The following is a 12,021-nucleotide window of genomic DNA, read 5'->3' on the forward strand; positions in this document are numbered from 1 at the left end:
TTAAAGACATGTGTTTACAAACAGTGATGATGATAACACCAACTATGGGATAAGGAAGATAAAGTAATAAAGAATTACTAATAAGAAATGAATCACTACATCCATGAGTGCTACTTCAACGTAATTTCATTTATATTCAATTCGTAAAAATAGTTAATTCAAGTTCAAGGATTCATATATCCACTATTCAACATTGCTAAAAAGTACTTATAATTAATAACAATATTGTGACAAACGGCTCAGAATACATATGTATGGGGAAAGAGACTGATCAACTATTGACGAATAAAACTAAATAAGTTTATTTTGAAAATAGTTTAAATATATGTAAACTTGAAATTCATTAAAAAAACTCTTATAACCCGGTATTTCTCAGTAATATGCATCCGTGGACCTAAACAGAACACGATAAACATTTTTGAATTCTCAAGTCAGTCAAACAAGATTTTAGGCACTAAGTGACATTAAAACGATCCAAATCATCTGGGTTGTGGTTTGTCTAACAAATACTGAGGATCTCACTAAAGTCTGACGAAATTTTAATTTATATCAGTATCCCACTCTCAAAATACATTTCTTTTATGCCAATAAATTAGTTGTATTCATTTCGATTGTTCAAAATATCCTTACATTCTTCAGAAGTGCTTCTCACAAAAATACGTGATTTATCAAAAATGATGAGGTTTTCAAGGTATCCGAAATTTTGTAAAATATTTTTCTAGTTGATCCATCGTTTTGCCCTTTCCAGCTTTCTGGATGGTAACAGCAGCTTCGGGATGATATATGGAAACCATTTTTTCAACCTCCCAAATTTATTTTAACAATAATCATTCAGATAAATAGTTGAAAGTTGGAAAACATAAAATCCCGTACATATTCAGTAATTCTGTTGATATATGAGGTCAATTTTTGTCCATATTTAGCAAATTTAACAGTTCATTTAATGTATTTATTGGACAAATCATGTAGATTGTTACAAACGTTTTACCATTTACACATTACGTAATAGCTATCATTCCTTACCACTATTCTGTCAGTCAATAAACCTTTTGATGTTGGAGACGGTGTGTTATTAGGTAGGAAATCATCTTTATTTATATACATATTTATTGGATAATAATCCTCCAAGTTCTAGACAGAAACTCCGTATTTAAACTACTGACTAAAATATAAGTAGGTTGATAATGTTTCCGAGAATTGCATTTTTTTAATTATCATCATACAAAATATGGTAAAACAGCATCATTTTAAAAGCATCTGAGATTTGTGAAGATTATGATCTGAGTATAGTTTGTAGAGATTGTAGTGGTTTTTATAGCTAAAGTCATGAGTCGATGTGAGCTAGGCCACCATTGGAAACCTGGATGCACTGAACTGCCGTTTCGTCCTAGTATAGGACTCCTCAACGGTGCGCGTCCACGATCCCACCCCCAACGCGAGATTCGAACCCAGGACCTATCCGTCTCGCGCGCGAGCACTTACTAATTGGACCACTGAGATGGCCGGTATCCAACAGTGTTAATGTCTAACTTCAAGTTATCCACGAAAATGCGCTACTGTGCACCATTTTCTTCAGTGTGCTGATATCTCACAACAGACCTGGTTGAACTCTACTGGTCACAGCTTCTCACTAGAAGCCCAGGAAATACCTCTTGAAGCCATCCATTAGTGAGTATATTTTGATTAGTATCAGATGGGTTCGAATCTCGCGGGAGGCGGGATCGTGGGTGCTCATTACTAGGACGAAACGGCCGTCCAGTGCTTCCATGTTTTCCATGGTGGTCTAGCTTCAATTGACTCACGATTTCAACTATTTAGATTCTTAAATTGTTGTATAAATTTGAAAAGAGAGCCTATTTAGCTGCTTATATAATACATAAATAATCCTGTGCTCTTCTAAATTTTCATCCCCCATTTTATTAATATCCTTATTTCTGTTTGATATTTTGCAAATGTCTACAAAAAATTATTCTCATTAATATTACACTCATAATAAGAATGTATTAGATTTAGTAAAAGCACAACAAAGGGATAATTAAAAAAATAGAAACAAAGAAAAGAGAAAAGAAGAGTAATAAATTAATTTGAAAAGGTTTATTTCTTCTTTCTCTTGACTAATTTATTATCTCAGTAATATTTCGTTACATTCTATTTACATATCTATAAATTCACGTGAAATTTGATCCATTATTAAAAAGAAAAGAAAAGAAAATGTAAACATAGAGATTATCTACACAGATTTTTCAGTTTTTCATAAAACTGAAGGATAGATAAAAAATTCAGTCAAATGTATATTTTGAAAGTAATCGATATATATATATATATATATATATATATATTTTAACACCGTTGGACGCCGGCTCGGTGGTCTGATGATTAGGCGCTCGCGCGCAAGACTGACAAGTCCTGGGTTCGAATCTCGCAGGGGGCGAGATCGTGGTTGCGCACTGCTGAGGAGTCCCATACTAGGACAACAGATTTTCGATGGTGATCTAGCTTGCATTGACTCATGATTTCAACTATTGAAATTACTAAAATCTCTACAAAACCCCTTCTGATAATACACATATAGTTGATAGATATACTGTTACTGAATTAGATATCTTAATAGATAATTATAAGGAAATAGATGAAAGGAAAAAAAATTTTAAGAAGAGGGGGGGGACAAATCGATTATTCATCATTTATTATACGAAATAAAAGAAGATATGAATATTAATAAGTCTGATTTAGATGTGTTATTCATCACTATCCTATTTAACACACACTCACACACACACGTGCGTGTATACACACAATAGATAAATAGAGAGATAGACAGATAAACAGGTATATTAATCCATAGTATGTCTACTCAAACACGTGTTTAATGATGAATCATTTGAATGACAACTAAAAAAAAAATTTTTTTGTATCTAGTCTATCAACCATACAAAGGGTGGCTGTAATAATAATATGACTGTATCTTATATTTTGATGATTTACTTTCATTATTAGTCTTCTGTAATAATATGACCTCTAGACAATGATACGAATAGTTGTCTTTGTTGTAGATTTCCTTGAGGTTGATAGACTAGACATTATATATATATGATGAGTGCGCAAAAATAAATAATATACTTTCTTGACTTATTTTGAAAATGCCGTATTCCCTGTGCTCAGTGATTTAACTGAAAAGAGCTTGGCTTTATCGTCCCATTATCGGTTGACATTAAAGATTACTAATGAATATAATCAATGGGTAAATTGTTTTACTCTCAATTAGATTGACATCACTGAGTTTGGGAAATTTTAATCATCACTGGATTAACCAGTAAGTATATGATTATTTCATTTAAGATATTGGTTTTCGTAGAGATCATGTGTAATTTCAAAATAGTTTTGTTTCATCTGATACTGATATCCACTGGAAGAAAACTGGACATAAAGTGGTAACTCTTTGATTGTGATAGACTAAATGATGAGGGTCAGAATTTCCTAGAGAGCTTCAGTCCCCTGAAAATTTCAGACACATCTTAACGATTACCGACTAGATTGGGATTTATATTAAGTAAAGAGTTTAATCAATTTCTTCCAAATAATAAACATCCGTAATAATGCACGAAATGTCGGGCTACATAAAACATAGAATACATGATGATTTGACCAAAACTTAAAAGTGAAGTACAGTGTTCATAGATAAAATCACGAACTGATCTAAACTAGAGCACCAATGAAAACCTGAAAGGTCAGTTCATGATATAAACTATAAAAATTCTAATCTCGAAAAATCCTCTTATACTGTCTGTAATCATGTGCTTACTGGTGACTAGCTTCAAAATGCAACTTCTGGAGTTGCAGAGAAAAGCTGTGATCAGTGGAGCTCAGTCACATCGGGTGTAAAACAGTTATACATTGCAAGCAATATGAGAGGGTTGTGTAATGTCATGGATTGATTGAAGTTAGACATTAACACTTTTGGATCTTCGTTCACAAGTCTAGAAGTTAGTCGTTTGGGTTCGAGACTGAAGCTAACGGGTTGGGTCCCATAATAAAATGAAACGACAGTTCAGTTTTATCTGGTGTTTAGTGATGATCTATCTATGATCAGTTCATGTCCTAACTATGAAAATCTTGTAATATCCACGACTCTTCATATAATCAGTACCAACAAATATCAACCCACTGCATTCACTGAGAATATTTCTTATTTCACTAAAAAAATTTAAAACAAAAGTAGTTATGCCACTATATCTATCTATCTATCTATCTATCTATCTATCTATCTATCTATCTATCTATCTATCTATCTATCTATCTATCTATCTATCTATCTATCTATCTATCTATCTATCTATCTATCTATCTATCTATCTATCTATCTATCTATCTATCTATCTATCTATCTATCTATCTATCTATCTATCTATCTATCTATCTATCTATCTATCTATCTATCTAATTTACCAGCATCTTATCAGTCAACTAGTTTTTACATGTTCAATTTATCCATAAACCTCAATATCTTAAAAGTAGACTATTGAGAAGCGCTTTCATATTAACATTTTATCGCTCCCGTTTTTTTCCTAATTCTCCCTTCGTTTCTAAATGATTTTTCATTCAGTGTTCAAATATGTTGTATATTTTTTTTAAAGAGAAAAGAATATATTGAGTTTATCTATCCTTCTCCCTTTAGCCATTTCCTCTATGCTATGTAAATTACATTAATGAGGTCATTTTAACACAATGTTTTTCTTTCTTTATGAAGTCCTTTTTCTTCTCTATTCTGTTATTATCGTATATATTTATTTTCTATTTTATAGAAATAAATAAAGGAATTATGTACTGACCTTGGTTGATTTAATCAAATGCTTCTTCTTCCTTTCTAATGTTTAATTTATTCAACGATAAATAAGTGTCATGATTCAAATTATAGGAATTTTTCTCTTCATTACATTTGTTATGATTTTCTACAAAGAAAGGGATTATTACAGATTTTCACAGATTGATCATATTTAAATATTTATTGATAACCAAGAAGTACTGGAGAGCTGTCACTAGTAGATTTAAATCATATCGATTATGAAGCAATTACCGGATCATTGTGGTACATGCTACTTATATTGATATAAGTAGTATATAATACGAGTCAGGAATGTAATGTCTGGCAGCAGAAGATCGGGAAGATCAAGAAAGGAAGAACTGGAATATAAACCAATTAGTATAAAAATGCAAGAACAATGAAGTCCGAGACAATTATTGAACATTTTGCAAATTAAGTATTATAGTGTGGTTTTTCTATTTTACCAAGTAACTCTGTAATGTTGTGCTAAATATAATTCGGTTGTCCTCAACTGTGTTCTCCTTCACTACACCATCACTATCACTACCACCACAGAAACAACAAGATATGATCGTGTAATATCAGGAACTGATTGAAATTAGAAAATATGCACACTATTGAATGCTGATTAAAGTTTCTATAGGTTAAATGCTCACAGGCAGATCTGAATATCTCAAGTACGATCCCAGGTGTTTTTATGGATGTTCACTGTTGGTGAATTTCATACTAGAATGGAACAGCTATTCAGAACTTACTGTTTTTTAGTGGCTATCTGACTAAGATCAGTCCATGATTTAAAACTGTGAATAATTTTTCACTATCTTAAAATGGTTATCGTTTTTTTGTCACATTAAATTATGTTAGCTTAGAGGTTAATGAGTCGATGTTTGAAGTGATAAGTACTAGGTTCATATTTTAAATATGAACATTACCATGGGAATATTTTATTGACAAATGTAAAATTGGTAAGAAACCTACATCAAACAAGATTACTTGCTCGCTATCTTCAACGAACTAATGGCGTATCATAGTGTACATAATGTCATGTCACTTTGACTAATGATCATAGTACAACTTGATCGACTGAACTTATTCAACTCTAAAAACGACTAGACAAACATAACATAGATCGATACTACTACTCATTAATCAATTGATCATAAATTTTCATTATTTACTTCTGCGTTTAATTCAATTCAGAATCGTACTAAGGTAGAAAACATACATTAGAATGGATTTACAGAAAGAGAATATTTAAATTCGACTATCTTTGTTCAATACTCTAGACACTTTTCTCGTATATGACTTACTCTGATTCGCTTTGCATCAGTCTATTTAGTTTTCTGGGATTCCTTGTGCAAAATATGAATCTGAATTAAAATATTCACTTACTAATTTACATATGTACATAGATTATAAACTGGCGAGACCATAATTTATGGACGAATCAATCAGATTTAGGATAAAAGGTCCTGGATTTTGGCGCGAAATTCATCCATCCATTTGGCTAAATAGAGTTTTGGCATTTTAGCTGATGTCAGTTCGTGATGAAAAACTCCAAGTCTAATTCCTAACATTAACCATGAACAGTAAATTATAATCCCAATTCCTCCCACTGGTTTACGACCCTCATTGATCCCTAGTAAGTAGATGTACATTCTCAAGGTCACTTTGGCATCACTCAAAAGGTTGTCCATATATTTTGGTCTCACCCATAAACCCTCTCTTTCCGTTTCGCTCTGTGGTTCTCAATCTTTTCATTTAGTCCATTTCCCCATTATACTCTACTGCTTATTTGCCTAGGACATCTTCTTACTTACCTATGCACCTATATGTTCTCCCAATTGTCCATAAGGTCACTTGGATTGATTTATTAATTTGAATTATTATTAAAAATTTAAAATGGTTGACAACACAATAATAACAAATGTTTTCAATTAATTATCTTTGTTTATTTACCTTTTTCGTAGGGATGATTTCACAAATGAGTAAACCAATTAAATTGATAATTCATGTTAAGCTGAATGTACAAATGAATCATAAATCACTTTATTTTAGAAAAACAAACAAACAGGAAAGCAGGAAAATTGCATTGTCCAGATGTAAATAAACAAATAAATAAACAAATGGATAAACATGTACTTGTATTTTAGTGTACAGAAATCAGTTTGCCTAACTAGACTGTTTTCAAACGATAAACCCATTGAAGCATGAATACTTATGGAAGGTTAGTCTAGTGTAGAGTTCTCATTTTCTACAGCGGATTCATTCTCAAAGCTATACAATCATTGATAAGTCTGCTAAATGAATACTCGATCCGATTTCTCAACCGCTTCTAATAACCCTAGAATAAATCTATACAGTAACTTGAACACAACAGAAATAGTGCGAAGTGCCACAAGGAGCCTTACTCCAATATTAATGTATGTACAGGTAATCATGAGTATTGATACTATTTAATATGGCCTTGATTATTTAGAGAATTCTAGTAGCATACTAAACATAGCAATAAGAGAGTAATTATCTAGTAAAAATCATGGCAGGTAATCTGTTATCCTTGTAGTAGCTTCTATTCAATCCTGATAGCATAGAATGTTTTCAAGTATTTTCTGAGGAGTATTTTGGAACTTCTCAACAACCATTCATATATTCCATAATATGTCTGATGAAAGCATTACAAGGGTGAGATAGATTCATAAGAATTTTCACAACTTAACAGATTGTGAATACTGGTCATTTGGTCAAATCACAGTGAACGTTCGTAGTGTCATCTAAAAAGTCAAAGACAATGTACTTGTATTTTCTGAGAATTGTTTCAGCGAAGAGTTCTGTTCTCGGGTGAATTCCTTTTCTAAACTGTACAATCGAAAATACATATTTATTTTTCAAAATGATAATAATTACAATAATGGTGATAATCAATTTTTTTCTAAACATGGCAACAACGAGGTAAAATAAATAAATAAATAAGTAAATGAACTTGGTCGGTGGAATTCGACCATATATAAGGTCTAGCAAAATAAAAAATTGATCACCTTATTAAAGACCAGTCAACTACAAATAGACTGTCTTCAGATTATCTGACTAACTGATTACCTCACCAGCCATGAAGGCTGATTAAGCCTTCTTGGGAAAGCCGATTTACTTTATTGGACATTTACTTTAATTTACTCAAGCACATATACCTGCTAGACTATGATATATGTTTTGCTAGGGAGGACCACCGAAATCACAGGACCTAATGATAGATTTGCTATTATTGCGCGGGTGAGCTGGGAGCGACTCTTGTTTGGTAAGTATGCATTATATGCACATCAGTAGTACGCAAGTTTGTGGCTCATCCACTCCAAGCAAATACATAAGCATGAATACTATGTTAGTAACCAAATGCCAGCATGTTCGGTTTGTCAAATACACATTACATACCCATCAGGAATAAATAGTCCAGTGTATTTCATAGCATATATATAAGCACAGATGAACTGCCTTTGGTTATCAATGCAAGTATGCCTTACGCGGACCCCCAAAATACACAGATCAGGTCAGTCTATGCACTCCAAGTATACGTATAAGGATAGATGAGCTCTTGCGTTCAGGATGACTTGAAACGTTGTTTATCCAGCTTGGTGATAGAATGGTGTATTAGTTCGGTCTCTATCGAACTCCTAAGTTGGTTTATGATCAAAAGCCTTCAGATCCGTACGACATACAAATTTACCTGGGTAAGATTTTTGAGTGGAACTAACTGACTAACTCATCAGTAATATATACAAGTTATCTGAATCTATGGAACTTAAACCTAACATATATATTCAAAAAAGTAAGTGCTTGACATTTCTCAACTTTCAAATGATAACCAAAAAAACATTGGTTTTCATATTCCACGAAATTTCAAGAGATTATCTAATTCCATTAGATTTCCACCAGAATGTTGTTTCCTAGCTAAAAACCATCTTTTAATGGTATGAGATCGGTTGTATGTGTCGCATTCAATCAGTTCGCTGCAACTCGATTTCGATATTCACACTAAGATTCAAATCAAGTACCTATCCACTGTTAGTTATATATTATAAAACTTATGAATTAACTCTACTAAAGCAATCAACATAAGATGGTCAACTATTTTCCTGAATATTAACAGCTGAAAAATTACAAAACATTAGTGATGTTGAGTCATTTCAATTATTGGGCATTTGGTGACTTGATTGACAGAATTTGATCAGAACCTAAAAAAATTAAAGAACAAATACGATCGATCAAGAAACTCTTAAATCGATTCACTATTAAAGTGATGACTGATAATCTATCGATTTTCAATTATTAAAATACTGACGGAAAATGAAAAAAATATTTTTAATTGCTTACAGTAACTTGATTAAGTGAATTCATTTGTCATAATAACAAATAAAACCATCAGCTAGTAACTATGCTGAAAACTGAGAAAAGTTGATACGACGAGAACAAACAACAATAATAACAGTAAACAATTCAGATAAAACTAACCAAAAAAAACTGTATCAGTAGTGGAATGTGTGTTACCAAATGGTGAATGCACACAAAATATAGAAATGTAAAACTCAAATATTGTTACTATGACATTTTAAGTAAACATTTATTTGTACACAAAAGAATATACAAGTTGATCTATATTCATACAATATGAGATGATTTCCAAGATTAGTTTGTTAATTAAGGGAATGATCAGAGAGAGAGGGTGAGGGTGGTGAGAGAGGTAGGAGTTGGGTGACATGAGAAAACATGAGTTTGTCGGTTAGTTTCACATAAAATCCAGTATTTAAATGTATTTCATATCCATTAAACTACAGTTTTAATTCGGGTTGTTCAAACGATCTGTTCATTTTAGTTTGTATGCAACAATACAAATATGTACACTGATACATATCCGTCTGAACATGTATCAGTAGAATTAACTTATTAATTAATTAAAGATATAGTAACTAGGTAGAATCATATATGGTTATGTGTAGATCATGATTAAAATATGTTTTTCAGAAAGGAAACCTTGAATGAATGGTTTTTCGCCAAAATATTTAAATAACAAGATGACTGAAGTGTAGCGATCAGACAATTAAAGTCACGATCAAAAATGATTAATTGCATATTTTAGTATAGTAGGTTGAAGAGATCGTTGAGTGTTGTAGTCTTATATCACAAATTAACTTTTAGCTAAACAATCAACCATATTCAAGGAGCGCTATGTATTTGTATCTTTCCAGAATGAAACTCTTTAGTAGTGTACATCTACGACCTCATTCGGAATCTATTCTAAGTCAGAGTTCCAGTTAGGTGTCACCAGTGGAGTTCAACCATGCATAGCTTAAGATGAACACTGTTAATGTTAATGGATGATGGTTGTCTAACATTATGAATTGACTAAAGTTTAAAATGAAGACCACTGAATGACAACTCAGTTGTAGTTAACACTCTCTTTGAGAAATTGCATAATGAGATTAATTAAACTTGAAAATTATTCTTATCCCGTTGAAACTAATATTTTTCTTCTTCTAACACGTTTTTATATAAAACTTACTTATTAAGAAATCTTCCAGAGTTTAGTTGTCAATTGTGCTGATTGATGTGGGTTCAAAAACATTGGGGACAAATTATTCCCCTCAAAATTACAAGTAGGTTTTGCTGATGAGTGTGATACAACATACGAAGTGGGTCAAAAAAAGGATCATATCAACTAATTCCAACCAAAGAATATTTAAACATAGTGTGCACGACGTCAAATCACTTACTCAAGAGGTTGCACTGTAACATAAATGACAGGATTCGATCAGCACTAAACAAATATGATATTGGTTACAACTCAGTGATGAATGAATCGTAAATGTGTATTAGCTATTATTCGTAAAGTATTACGTATACTCTGTTGTTCATATGAAGAACGTAATTTTTTATCATTCAGTGTCGATGTCTGTCTAGCTCAAGCGAATACCTCGTTATTGTTTGCAGTTACAAGAATGATCAGTTGTATTTTTGAAAATTAGTTAACAACAGACAACAGTATAAACATTAAAATTGGTTTGCAAGTGCATGCAACCGATGAGTTCCATTTAGAACGAAGGCGACCTCTTGAATTCTACTGTTAACCATTACTGAAAAATACAATTCATAAAATCTGTTAGCTGTTTGTTGAATGAACAAAATGTAAACAACCTACTGAGGTTTTCCATTAGTTTTTTCCCAACCTGTTTTTCAGGGAGAAATTCTATCAGTTTATGCAAAAAGAGAATTCCCAAATGATTTACACATCAAAAGTAATCAACTTCTGTGAGCATCATGCTGACTCATCTGCCACTACTACTACTACTACTCTCTTTCTCTTTCTCTCTTTCACACACAAACATTCACGTAAACACACGTGAATACACATTTAAGTCTTCCCCATTTAAACTGAGCTTTCCTACAGTTTATTCGGGATGAAATATAATAGACCATTTGATTATTTGTGGTTTTACTTGTTACCAAATAATCATAAACACCCCCATCGAAAAGTGTTTTCCTTAATGTAGATAAACAAACTATTATTGTTGTTATTATTACTACTACTACTACTACTACTCTACTTCATATCTTTGTCTAAAACAACCCACTCACAATGACGAGTCAGGAAATAAATCAAAATGAATATTTGTGAAGTTGTTACATGAATCAGTTTACCATACAGAGTACAACAAATACGTTCACTTAAAATGCAAATTAAAAATGATCAACATTACTTGATAATTAAAAATGAACCAGTTTGTTATTTTCTGTTAGGGATGATCTATTGGAAGTTGTGAAATTAGATTTTGTACTGTTTATCATTTAACTGTAGCAAAGAAAATGATATTCCTTGTGAGATTCAAAACTTTCTCATATCCTTCCCAATTCAACTCGATTACATTGTGAATTTTGTTGGTGATTAAACAGACCTGTCATAATTCATTACCTCTAAATAGTAGAATATCTGTGTATACAGATTTTGATTGATTTTGTAGTTCTGATGTCAGCAGCAATGATTGTTTTCACCAACCACTTCCATAATTATTTCATTGGTACGGATAACATAGTTCTCAGTATTCATCTCGAATGAGTACAATCACAATTGATTAAAGTGAAGTCGTTGATATAACCACAGTTGGGGTGGGTAATTTGTGAAGATAGTTCAGTTTTCGTGGTATACATCACAG

This window comes from Schistosoma haematobium, chromosome 6, assembly GCF_000699445.3.
Source record: "Schistosoma haematobium chromosome 6, whole genome shotgun sequence".
Taxonomy (NCBI): domain Eukaryota; kingdom Metazoa; phylum Platyhelminthes; class Trematoda; order Strigeidida; family Schistosomatidae; genus Schistosoma; species Schistosoma haematobium.